Raw genomic sequence first — 14,321 nt, 5'->3', positions numbered from 1 at the left:
TGTGCTTGAATTAGCAGAGTACCTTGAAATGTAACACAGCACTGTAGAAATAATTGTAACTAGCTAGTGGTCTCCAAGTCCATGTTATTTTTCAAAATGTTTCTCACAAATCTAGTAATGTAATGTCATGTCAGCAGAAAATCATGAACAATATCTACTGTGAAAAACAATATTGTAGGCTTGTATTTGCTTACGTCAGCTTTAGAAGGCAATGTCTTGTAAAACAGTATAATAATAGCTTCACTTCCTGTTACTAATCAGACAAATCCTTGTATTTGCATGTTTTTGTCTCCTTGCTGCAAGTAAATTAAAGTGCCTTAACTGAACCTTACGTGTATTGGTCTTTGAAGTTTTTTTCTTTGACATTTTCGCATTAAAAATATTGTATTAATTGTAATCTGCAGTACATGCAGTCATTTTTACATTGGGAAAAGCACCAGCTTAGAAGCAGGATAAGAGAACATGTTAAAGAGATAAAGAGCAAAATCATTACAACTCTCTTTGCAGACACATCTTGGATTTTGTAGGTTTTAAAATATTTCACTTTTCCATTTTGGAGCAAATATGTGGTTTTAATTTTGACAGTAGTTGTAATAAAGTGCTTGAAGTACATGAAACCAAATGACAAATTTATCTTAGGGCAGATTATTCATGCATATTCTATGCATCTTTCTATTTATACTCACATTTATTGTTATATTTATGGATAAATATTTATTTATGTATACTATAGATATTAATAGGGTAAGTGTGATGAATTAATTTTAAATTTAGGATATATAGGACTTTTACATCATATTAAGGCTTTTAGTTAATACCTGGATTTATACATATACTGTCACATGGGCTTGTAAATGGCACATCCATTTTATACATTTAGGTGCAATTTTTTTTGCTCACCATTTTGAATAAGATTTTTTGAATGTGATTTCATTGGATAATGTCATCCTACACTGTATTTGACAGGTTTGACTTAGACATTTTAATTTAAATTAAGTTTTGTGGATTTTGTTTTATACAGTGTTCGTTCTGATGAAGTTCCTGAAAGAGAATAAAGTGGAACAAACGCGCTATCTGTATCAGTGAATAAATATCTATATCTATCTATCTGTCTATACATATATATATATATATATATATATATATATATATACATATACACACAAACACACACACACACACACACACACACACACACACACACACACACACACACACACACACACACACACACACACACACACACACACACACACACACACACACACACACACACACACATATAAATATGCCTCAATATTTATCGATACATACACAAATATATATATATATATATATATATTTATATTAGATATATATATATATATATATATATATATATATATATATATATATATGTATATATATATATATATATATATATATATATATAAGGATAGATATAAATATCTATGTCTGTCTATATATGTGTCTGTGTGTATGTATATATATATATATATATATATATATATACATATATATATATATATATATATATATATATATACATATATATGTGTGTGTGTACCTAAATGAGTGAAATAACATAAGGTCAGCAGCAAAAACACTGACAGAAAAAGATTTAAAATGAATGAGACTGATGCTGAAAATGACTGGCAAAACTGAACATATACTAGGGAGGGGTTAATGTCCTTTCCCACTGCTGTGCGACCTCACAATTTGTATATACTATTAATAGAGGATGAGGAGGTACAGGAGGACTGGCCCCTTACAAAAAACATTGAAAATGTGTTTCAGTGGTTTTCTGTGTGCTTAAATTTCTCTGTGGTAACATATCAGTGGGGAAATAGCATAAACTCCTCCTTAGTAAAAGCTTAATTTTATCAGTCTTTTTCGGTATCACTCTTTTTCTGACAGCCTTTTCATTGTTGAGCTGATGTTTTAGTCATTTTAGGTATGCCTACATATGAATATACAGATAGATAGCTTGGTAGATTTGTTTGTGTGTGTATATGTGTGTGTGTGTGTGTGTGTGTGTGTGTGTGTGTGTGTGTGTGTGTGTGCATATATATATATATATATATATATATATGGGACTACTTTGTTTCGTTGAATCTCATGTGAAGGCTGCCAGCCTAGCCAGATAGTATTGTGCAGATAATTATATCATTTGTAAATATAAATGTTGAAATACAGGCTTGTTTTCTTAAATGCAAGAATATGCTGTGAAGTGAACTTACAACAATGTAGCAACATTACCCTCTGCTGTAAAGAAACCTAAGTCAAGCATTTCTTGTATGTTCTTTGAAGTTCAAATTATTTCATGACTGTCTTTGATGTTTACAATTTGGCTCTGGTTGGGCTAGACTAAGGCTTCCTGCCTATTGTTTTAATTTAAGGAATAATTACTAGAGTTTACATGTGGAATGTCTTTTATTGATGTAGTTTCCTGCAGCTGCAAGATAATAAAATAATGTAGTATCTGTCAGCTTAGGAACACCAGGAAAGTGTAAACAATTATGTAATGTTTATCACAACTGCAATAGCAATTTAAACAGAGAAAACCAGAAGGTATTAATCATTTTTGTCTCGATCATCCAACTCACAGCACTGCCTGTTGTCTTATGTAAGTTATCTTAGACTTGTGTTTTCTTTTAGAGATAGCTAGAAACTAGAAATATTAGACTAAGTGTTCTTCTGTGATGTCAGAACTGTACTACTGAATTATTTTAAGTATTTCTGTGTGATCTCTGAACTTTTGTCTAGCACTGTGTAGTAGAAAGTGTTGTCTTGTGGTTTTAATACTTATTATTAAATATTTTAAAACCTTTTAACTGTGGCTGGTTTGTGTAGAGATAATTCAAGCTCTTTAGAGTACTTCTATGCCTTTGGTAAAACTGTACAAAGCCACTCTATAGCTTTAGCCCTGGGCTATACTGCCAATTGGATAATAATATTGCACAGTAATAATTGGACACCCATTTAAGGGCCTTTGAGTAGCTGATAATTATTAGCTGGGTGGTGGCAGGATTTCTACCGTATAGTTTGGGTAAAGGGGGCACAGCTGGAGAACCTGTGCCAGCCTTCCCCAGAAGTATCTGTGTGGTTGCATAAACTCTTATCTCAAAGTGTGTGTGTCAGCTACTTGGCCAGGGTCACGAAGCACTGGTTGGACAGAGAGGGTGCTGAAGGTGTTTGCTTGCCCAGCTAGGCTGAGATCTGGACCCTATAGGTGTGCCAGTGGGGAGTCCTATTGGGGACTTGGAGAGCAAGGGAGCGACCAACCCCAGACTGACTGTAATCTCAGTATGCTCTTAAGGGAAATTGCACTTTACTGTGTATATTTGTTATCCTTTCCTCATATATGAGATGCCCTCTCTGGTGTTAGTGGTGAGGATTGAGGCTCCTTGATTGCTAGACCAGGGCATGGGCATCACATCTTATTGCACTGAATTTCATTTCACCCCAACTACTTCACTGAAAACTCAAATTATATAGTTAGGGAGGGTGTAGGGGGCATAGCCTCTACTTAGTTTGAGTACACATTGTCTTCTGGAAATAGTCATTGGTGTTGTAACTATGCATGGCTATTGTTTAAAATGTATTGTTTTGATGTTTTTGGTAAAATACAATATAAAACAAACAAGGTGGGAGGCTACACACCCCCTAACTACATATACTAAATCCAGGATAGTACTACAATGGGGAAAAGGGCATATACCTTTTACTTGCTTCACAGATCTCTACACAGTGCCATATATACTAAGTTCAGTTCAGTGAAATGAGATTCAGTGAAATGAGTTTTCAGTAATCTGTGTTTTCAGTGAAGTGGTCGGGGTGAAATGAAATTCAGTAAAATGAGATTCAACGAAAGAAATTAGACTCATCTCTCTCTCTCTCTCTATATATATATATATATATATGTATGATATTAGTCCATTAAATTTTGTGCAAATATTTATTTATCTGATTGATTGGTTGATTGTTGTCTTATTTATGTTTTGAAAAACAGGATGTTTACTCAGTTAGGTCATTTTTTTATTGGAAGCCTAGGGAATAAGTAGCAAAACGCTGCTACATAATTCAGCAGAATAATGATATGATTAGTATACATAGTTTTACACAGACAATCAGAATCACAAATTCAAATAATTTAATATACATGGAGAACATCAGAACAATATTGTACAATAATTCACTCTATTGTTCTTCAGAAAGTGTACTTCTAATTTAAATTCAGGTACTGGACTAGCAGCCAATAGTTTCCATTAAATGAAAAGTTATATAGATATTATTTTTTTATGACAGGCACTCATTTTGGGGGCCACGACAGGTCAAGTTTTTCTCATTAAATTTATTTTAAGCAGCTCAAAACAGTCAAGTTTCCAGAACACAAGATATATATATATAGGTTCATAGGTTCATAGGTTTATACTAGGCTATCTGCCCTAAGGCATTTATAAGCCTAGCCCAAATTATTGTGGCTTACGCCACCCCTTATATGAAAAAATACTGTGCCCATTAGTTTGTTGTGCCTCTGTCCAGCAGTGACCCAGAGCTGATTCCCGGGGTAAACCTACGATCTCCCATCCACAGGTCTAGATTTCTCTTGAACAGAGTCAGCGAGGTGCTCTGCCTCACATGGACCGGGATTTTATTCCACAGCATAGGGAGTCTCTGAGTGATAAATCTATCCCTCCAGCACGTCCTATTTATATCCGTGCTAAGGTTTAAGTCGCTTGCTCTAGTGGTTTTGGTGGATTTGGATTTTTTGAGGTGGAGCATGTCCATTAATTCCGGGTTGGACATGGCCTTGTATGTCAGGCACATGTCACCTCTGAGCAGGCGGTATGCGACTGAATAGAGCTGGAGTTTCTTCAATCTGGCAGCATATGACAGATTTTGGAGTCCTTTATCCTTTTGGTGAGGAACTTTTGGGGTCTCTCCAATTGCTGCAGATGTCGGGTGAGATACATCCCGAATGGGGCATTGTACTCGATCATTGGTCTGATAAGTGAAGAGTACAGGGGAACAATGACCTCACTAGATCTGGATGTGAATCCCTTCATGATCAGGTGGGCAATGTAGAAGGTCTTTCTAACCACTTTAGCAATGTGAGTGTCAAAAGAAAGGCCACTGTCAACCTGGGTCCCCAGGTCCCTGATAACCTCTTCTGTGCTTAGTGGATTGCCACCTATATGGTAGCTTGGGGTTACCTTGTTTTTCCCGAAGGATATGACTATACATTTTTTGGCGTTTAACTTCAGGCCATGGCTATATATATATATACATACCATCTTCATAGCCAAATCACTTCTTTTACTAAGGAAGTAAGTGATATGGAGTTAATTAAGTTCATGCATACATATATATTTAGATAAATAAATGCTTGGATAGATAGGTGGATAGGTATGCATGTGTGTGTGTGTGTGTGTGTGTGTGTGTGTGTATATGTGAGACTGTGTTCACAACTTCACATATTTACACAGATCTCAGTGCTTATAACTTGAATCAGTGTGTGCATTCTGGACTCTATCAACGTAGTAAGCAATTACTAGAGCATTTTAATTCTGATTGTCCAGGTGCTCTATTATAGGTGTATGACAGCACTATTGCTGTATATCCTGTTAGTTAGGGAATGTTTACTGTCATCCTGTCTATAAGAGACATGAAGGCCAGTCTGGGGATAAATTTGCAGTTTCCCTTCAATGGTCAAGGTTACGTTTGAGTAGGGTTAGGGATGGACTCTGCTACATTTGGATGGGGAGCCTATTCCAGGGCATGTCAATCTTTTGAGTCACATATCTGTCTTGCCAGCATGTTCTATTTATGTCACAAGCAAAGTTTAAATCCATGGATCTAGTGTTTCTGGCATTGCATGTTTTGTGGATGTGTAAAAGCTCCATCAGGGCTGGATCTAAGGATGCTTTATATGCTTTGCAACAACCTGTAGGAGACCATGTATAGAGACAGGGCCCTAAGGCAATCTATATAAGACAGTGTTTTAGTACTCTGGATTCTCTTGGAGAAAAATCTCTGTGGATGTTTCAACTGTTGCTTATGTCTAGTCAGGTGCATGGCAAAGGGGGCATTGTACTCAATGAAGGGTCTGATAAGGGACAAGTGGAGTGGTACTATGGTTTTCATGTACCTGGCTACCATAATCTTACCTATAATTTGAGTGACATAGAATGATTTTCTTACAATTTTGTCTACGTGTTGGTCAAAGGCCAGATTGCTGTTTACATATGTTCAGAGATCTCTAACTACCAGGTCAACTCTTAGGGTTGTCATATCAATAGAATAATTTCTTTTGGTAGACGTTTTCCCAAAAGGCACTGTAATTCACTTCTTTGCATTCAGTTTTTATTTGTGGATTTGGCACCAGCTGTTTGTGTTAGAGCCTCTTGCATGATGTTAGTGTCATAGGGGAATTTATGGAATGGATGGAATGGTTTCATCAACGCTGTCTCCTCCTTAACACCATAAAAACTTAATTGGTGCTATTCTCTCCCACTCAGAAGTCTCCTGCTATTGACTTCACAATTACATCTAATAATGGTACTGTAATAACTCCGGACACAACCACCAAACTTTTAGGTGTAACAATTGATCATAATCTAAACTTCGACACACATATCAACCTAACCATTAAATCAGTTAATAAAAAACTTGGTTTCATCTACAGACTTAAACCGTATCTCACACCTCTAGCTAGGACTGCTATTGCCCAGACTCACTTAATCTCCACCCTTCTTTATGCATCCCCAATCTATACAAACTTATCCAAAAATAATCTTCATAAGTTGGAAACAGCCTATAATAACATAGCTAGATTTGCCACTGGTGCCTCTTTTCTGACCCACCACTGCCAAAATCTTAAATTGCTAGGATGGCTGGAATTGCAAAGCCAGATTCTTTTCCAGCAACTTACTACTATACACAAGATCTTACACAATCCCACAGATGGACCCATACTCTCTACCCTTATCTGCCCATATAAAAATCTAACAACCCTTCGATTATCTAATAAGGTACTAGTAGCTACCTTAAAGTCCAACAACAAATCTGGAGATAGCTTGTTCTCAAACTAACTCTTGGAACACTCTTCCAACTGAACTAACAGCCCTTTCTTCTACCCCACTTTTCAAGAAGCAATTAAGAATCTTCCTTAAAGCCCAATGGCTATGCCCATGCACAAATCCTGACTGACACTTTCTCCCCTAGCAGGGCCATTCTTTACTGTCTATCTTTAACATGCTATTTCAGGTGCTCTGATATTCTCTCTTAATTCCTACTGTAGTAGCTCACCTCCTAAGGTTTGGTAAGCTTTATAAACAATGCTACCCTCAAGAAACATGTTTTATTAAACCTTTTACTCAAAATTTTTAACTTATTTAGTTGGGTATGTTGGTATATTACTGTAACAGTACTATATAAATGTTCTTGTATTTGAAATGTTTTACCTGTCTGACATTATCTGTATTGTATATGGTCAAGATTTTTGTCTTGTAAATTGTCTTAATGTGGAGCTTTTCTCTCCGGGCTTCAGCTGAAAATGGACATACATCCAGTAGGACTATCCCAGTCAACAAATGTAAAATAAATAAATAAATAAATAAAATAGGGGAATTTATGTAAGCTCCCAGTTTGCAATCATCTGCAAACATGGTGAGTCAGAGGCCCTTAACATTAGCCCCAATCTCCAAAATAGAAGATGCAAAACAGGAGTGCAGCCAGCAAGAAGCCCTGTGTTACTTCACTGGCAACCTGCCTAATGGTGGAGGTGGTATCACCAGTCCTGACTTATTGGGTCTTATCTGTGATCTAGCAATTTGTGAAGGGAATCATGCCTAGTTTTGTGAGTTTGTCCAAAATATCTGAGTAGGGTATTGTGTTGAATGCATGAGACAGGTCTAGGTAGGTGGTATGCACCATTTTCCTTTTCATCCATTGCCTTGTTTACCTTCTCATAGAAGTCCACCAGGTTAAGTAGGCATGACCTTCCTTGACAAAATCAAACTGGGATGGGTCCAGTGTCTGCAGACTGGCAACATCTTTGCTGATCATTTCCACAATAATTCATTCCATGACTTTTCATATTAGACTAGTCTGACTAATAGGCCTGTAGTTTTCAGTGTCGGTTAATGGTTCACTCTTATGAAGGGGGATAACCATGCCCCTCCTCTATCCACTTGGTATGTAGCCTATTTTGAGGCTGTAGTTGAAAAGTGACTCAAATGGTCCTGTTTCAGGATATTTAGGAGACAACCTGATTTATTGTTGGGGCCCACTGAGTCTGTGTTTTTAGCCCTATAGTGAGCGCATCTATAATCTTCTCCATGCTGATAGTTGGGGGTTTGCTAGTAGGTATTAAATAAGTGGTGGGGTGGCAGAGTGGGGGGGGGTAAAGAGTGAGTTGAATTTGTCAGCCAACTGATTTGCTATGCCAGTCTGTTCAGTAAATGTATTTATTCATTTTAGTTTGATGACTGGGAAAATCTACTGGGCCAAGAAGAGTCCATTTTCAGTAGATCCCAGGGAGAAAAGCTCCAATGACAATTAGAAACAATTATAAACATACACAAAGCAGTATAGTCATCTACATCAGGCTGAGAATACAGTACAATACATATGAGGTAGAATACAATCATGTAAAGAAATAGAAATAATATGTCATCACTGGTAATTTTGTATATACAAAGTTAGATACAATTGTTGATAGAAGAAAATCTAACAAAGTTAACCAAGGTGCAACAATAGACTGTCCAGTATTGGGTTTAATAGAGTAACAACAACAACAACAGTAATAGAGAAAGTAATGGTATGAAAAGTAGGTGTAGCAGGGAATGGAGCTGTGAGTACCTAGAGGAGGTAGCATTGTTGGAGAGTGACATGGGCATGTCCATTCTGAAGATAAGTAGGAGAGCAAGAGAGATTTGAAGTTTGTGTGGTTTGCAGTGTTCCAAAGGAGGGGAGGTGATTCCATAGTTTGATATGGAATATGATAGCAGGAGGTGGCCAGGGGGTCGTGAGGGTTTGTAGATTTGTAGGAGGTTTTGGTTTTCTGATCTGAGTGAGTTTTTAGGAATGCAGGTGGTTAAGGTGGTAGCAAGACAGGGACAGCTGGAGGGCTTGAAGATGAGCTTCTGGGCAGTGGTGAGTTTAAGGAAGTTCAGGTAATTAGGTAGTTTGAGCCACTGCAGAGTATGAAGAGAGTGGCAATGGTGGGGTGAGTTTTTGGAACTGGTGGCAAATTTGCTTATTTTATTGTAGCAGGATTCTAACTTGAATTTTAGGCTGAGTTGGAGATTGGTTAGCAGAGAAGGGCCATACATGAGAGAAGGGAGAAGGTAGAAGGAGGCTAGGGTTTTTCTGGTGGAGGGGATAAGGTAGCGGTAATATCTGTACAGGAGTCCTATTTTTGGTGTTTTTTATGATAGTTTGGATATGGGTGTCAAATTTTAGATGTTCATCAATAATGACACTGAGGAGTTTAATATTTGATACAATTCCAATGGGGACTTTATTCTGGCTGAGTATAGAAAAGGGGGGTTTTGTCAACAAAGGAGTTTCTAGAGGAAGAAAAGATTGTCAGTTCAGTTTTATTTGCATTTAGGGTCAGGTGAATATTTTGCATCCAGGTTTCAGTTTTAGAGAAAGCTGATTGGGTTTTTAGAAGTAGATCAGAGGGGGAGTATGTCGAGCAGATGATTGTTGAATCATCTGCATAATGGATTAGTGAGGAGTCAGAGATGGTGCAGTGATAGTTACTGATAAATCTATTGAAGAGTAAGGGGCCTAGGATGGAACCTTGGGGGCACACTACTAGGGGTGTGTAGAAAGAGAGAAAGGTTGAGGATTTCGATTTATGGCTTGTTGTCATTCAGAGAGGTAGCTAGAAAACCAGGCTTTGGTAGAAGGAGAAAGGTTGAGAGAGGACAGTTGTGATAGGAGTCAGATCTGACTATGAGCTAATCACCCTAGATATCCATATCCCACCCACACCCCCCTATTAAGGAAACCACCGTCAAAAACTACTCCAAAGCCAACTTCATGCTTCTTAAGATAGAAGTGGCAAACTTCATAACACCCATGCAGATTGAAAATGGAGGTACAACTGCTGAATCTTACACAAGTGCACTGTATAGGCACATACACGAGTGCATGGATCATGCCATCCCCCAACAGAACCAAGACACTATCCTCCAAAAAAAGGAAGCCAATCTGGTGGTCCCCTGCCATAAACAAACTCTACAACAGAAGGAAGAAGCTGTTGCAAAAAAAGAGTAAAATCCCAGGATTGGAAGAACTCCCTGGTCAGCCTCAGCAAGAAGCTGAGATTCCTCATAAAATCCTCCAAAGCCAGTTATGAAAATAAAATCGCCACTGATTCCAAAGACAACCACAAAGCATTCTACAGCTATGTCAAGAATCTCACTGGCAATACTCAGATCTGCTCTGAGCTACATCACAATGGCACTAAATATATAGAAACAATTGATAATGCCAACCTCCTGGCAGATAAACTCACTGCTAACTTTACCCCTTTACCCTCCAAAGGCCCCATCTTAATACCATTAGAATGCAAAGCCCCTGTAATCACAGATGAACAAGTAAAGACTGCACTCTCCAAAGCCAAGAACACTTCATCCATGGGACCAGACAACATCCCATGCTGCGTACTGCAGGAACTACAAAATGAACTGGCACCCCACCTAAATACCATGTTTAATCATAGCCTCACCTTAGGCTATGTGCCTACCGAATGGCGCACAGTGACGGTTATCCCACTTCACAAAGCAGGTACCACCACGGACCTTGAAACTATCGCCCCATTAGCCTCATGAGCCTGATCTGCAAGGCCATGGAACGTATCATCTTGGAGCTTATAAACAATTTGGCTAGGCTTATATAGACCCTAAGGCCAATAGCCTACTACCTACCTATGAAACTATTAACCTATGAACATAGGTAACCTCCAAACCCTGGACCTCACTCAGTTTGGTTTTGTAAAAGGTAGATCATGTGTACTAAACCTGACTGACTTCTTTGAAGCAGTCACTAGAGCCGTAGATGAAGGCAAGGTAGTGCACACAGCATATCTTGACCTCACCAAGGCTTTTGATATCATCCCCCACTCTGAAATTATAGATAAACTCACTAAACTGGGCATAAATCCCTATGTTACAAGATAGGTGGCCAACTGGCTCAGTGACAGAACCCATTCAGTAAAAGTAGCCGACTCCAAGTCCGACTTCAGACCAGTGACAAGTGGAGTACCACAGGGTTCGGTCCTGGGTCCTCTCCTGTTCGGCATTTGCTTCTCTGAAGTGCAGGCCAACACAGAAGGTCTTTGGCTAACAAAGTTTGCAGATGACTGCAAACTGGGAGCCATAATAGAATCACCTAATGATGTAGACATTCTACAAAAGGGCCTCATAGAGACAGATGCTTGGTGTCAAAGTCATGGCCTCAAGCTCAATGTCAAGAAATACACTGTCATCCCCTTTGGGAAAAAAACTTGGTACCCATGACCTACCACATAGGCAGTAACTCACTAAACATTGAAAGTGTGATAAGAGACCTCGGGACACAGGTGGACAGTAGTCTCTCCTTTGATAACCACATTGCCACATTAGTCAGGAAATTCTTCTACGTGGCACACCTCATCACAAAAGAGTTCTCCTCTAGAAAAAAGGAGATCATTGATCCTCTGTAGTCATCCCTCATCAGACCCATTATAGAGTACAATGCCCCATTTGGCATGTATCTCACAAGACACCTACAACAATTGGAAAGGCCACAGAAATACCTCACTAAGAGGATTACCGGCCTCAAACAGGTGCCATACACAGACCATCTCAAAAAACTCTAGCTCTACTCCATCACATATTGCCTACTCAGAGGCGATCTCTGCCTAACATACAAAGCTATGTCAAACCCAGAACTGTTGGACATGCTACACTTAAAGAAATCCCAATCTCTCAGAACAATACACTCCAGGGACATAAATCTTGTCACCACAATAAAAAGAACATGCTGGAGGGGTAGATTCCTGTCCCAGAGACTTCCCATACTCCGGAACAAACTATCCATTCATGTCAAGCAAAACTCCTCATTGGCCCTCTTTAAGAAAAATCTTGTTGACTGGATGGGGAATAGAAAATTCACCCCGAGGATCACTTCCATGGCACTGCTTGACAGGGGCACAAAAAAATAATTTTCTTGGGTGGCGAAAGCCAGGGAACCTTTTTGGCTAGGTTTATATAGGCCTAAGGGCCGATAGCCTAGTGACTACCTATGAACCTGTGAACCTATAAGGGGTGGAAGACGGTGTCAAAAGCTTTGGATAGGTATAGGAACAGGGTAGATATGAATGTGCCAGAGTTATGTGCTTGGTTAATGATCTCAAGAAAGGAAAGAAGGGTGGTCATGCTACTATGGCCAGGGCAGAAGCCAAGTTGAGTGGGAGTGAGAAGGTTATTGTGTGTTAGGTATGGCATCAATTGTGAATGAATACATTTTTCCAGGATTTTAGAGAGTGGGGAAAAATGACAATAGGCCTGAAATTGGTGGTATCAGTGTTTTTACCTCCCTTATAGAGTGCGATGATGGATGCATGTCACCAGATAGAAGGAACATAGGATTATTGGATGGATCTGTTTATTATTATGGAAATGGGAAAGGCAATACTATCAGCAGATATTCTGAGGAAGAATGATGGTAGATTATCAGGTGCATTGTGGCAAGGTTTAAGTTGGAGGAGTAGTTTTTTTATTGTACTTGTGGGGGTGGGTTTTAGGTTTAAAGGGGAGGAAGGGGGTATGTGATCGGAGGGATGGGAGGTAGCTGGGGTTGGGATTGAAGAGGTGACGGAAAGAGGAAGACAGTTTAGCTAGACAATCCATAAAGAAGGAGTTGAATAGAGTGGCAGTTTCAAGATCTGTAAGGTTGGGGTTGGAACAGGGGTTATCTTTATTTCCTGGGTGGAGGAGGGAGGGTATGGTGTTCCAGAAATTTCTAGGGTTGGTTGAGTGTTTGGACTGAAGTTTAGAGTAGTATGCTTTGCAGTCTCTAGTTATTAGTTGTTTGAATTCAAGTATGGTGTTAGGTTGTTTGGTGCATTGGTATTGCTTCCATTTTCTGTCTCTTTGGAGCATGATGAGTTTAGTTTCTTTTGATAGCCAGGGAGAGGTTTTAGCCTTGACACATTTTATTCTTAGAGGAAGTGGCTGTTGAGTAGGTTTAAGAAGGTTTTGTTGAAGTAGGTGATGGCATTGTCAAGGGGAAGGGTTCTTGGGGGGGGGTCCAATCAGTAAGATTAAGACATTAAGAAAACATTTGAGGGCTGAAGTAGGAGAGGTTACAAGTTTGAATGTAGTCATGTTGCTTTTGAAGAAGAGAGGGGTGACAGTCGGCGAAAGCTGGCAGGTGGTTGCTGAGAGGGTCTGGGAGGACTCCTGTGTTTGAGATAAAGTCGGGATGGGATGTTAAAAGATTCAGTCAATGATGCTGCCAGAGGCCCCATATTTGTTTGGCCTGGTTGGAGAGTTTATTAGTAGGGTGAAGTTGAAGAAGCCGACTATGTGAGATGGGGCTTGAGAGGTTATAATAGCCCAGTTAATGTTCATGTCACCTAGGACATATGTTTCATTTTTAATGTTAGAGGAAAACCAGGAGAGGGTATTTCTAGTATTGTGATATTATTTCTTGGGGGCATATAAAGGGTGGCTATGTATATGGAATTGTGATTATTGATTTTTAGAATAGCTATAGCTATTTTGGCATTGGCGAAGTTTGGGATGTGATTGGTGTATGGGGTAACGGTATGGGAGGAGGAGGAGATTATGACTACACCTCCACTTTTCTTGTTAAGTCTGTCATTGTGAATCAATAAGTAGCCTGGTGGAAGAATTTCATTGTCTTTTATGAAGGGTTTAAGCCAGGTCTCTGAGATGGATACTATGGTTGAGGGAAAGCCAGGCATGGAGGTTAGGAATTTTACTTCGAAGGCTTTGGGCATTGATTGTAGTGAGGTGATTAGACTTGGGAGTCTAACGGTGTGTGGGAGGGGAATTAGTGGTTTGTGCAGTGGTAGTGGGCCCAGGGTTGGGATGGATGTCACTGGAGAGTGAGAGGGAAATTTGGTGGAGAATGAGTGTGAGATAGGTTAATGTGTATGGAGAGTTTGAGCAGTGGTAGAGATTTGTTGGTGTGAAGTTGGAGGCGTGTGTTATGTGAGGGTGGAATAGGTAGGATTTTGTGTTTGAATAGTAGGCTTGGGTTAGAAGAGTAGAGTTCATGTGTTATGGAAGTGA

Source organism: Protopterus annectens, chromosome 2.part1 (assembly GCF_019279795.1).
Source record: "Protopterus annectens isolate FY-2018-M chromosome 2.part1, PAN1.0, whole genome shotgun sequence".
NCBI lineage: Eukaryota > Metazoa > Chordata > Ceratodontiformes > Protopteridae > Protopterus > Protopterus annectens.
The sequence above is the reverse complement of the archived record's forward strand: the minus strand, read 5'-3'. Positions refer to the sequence as shown.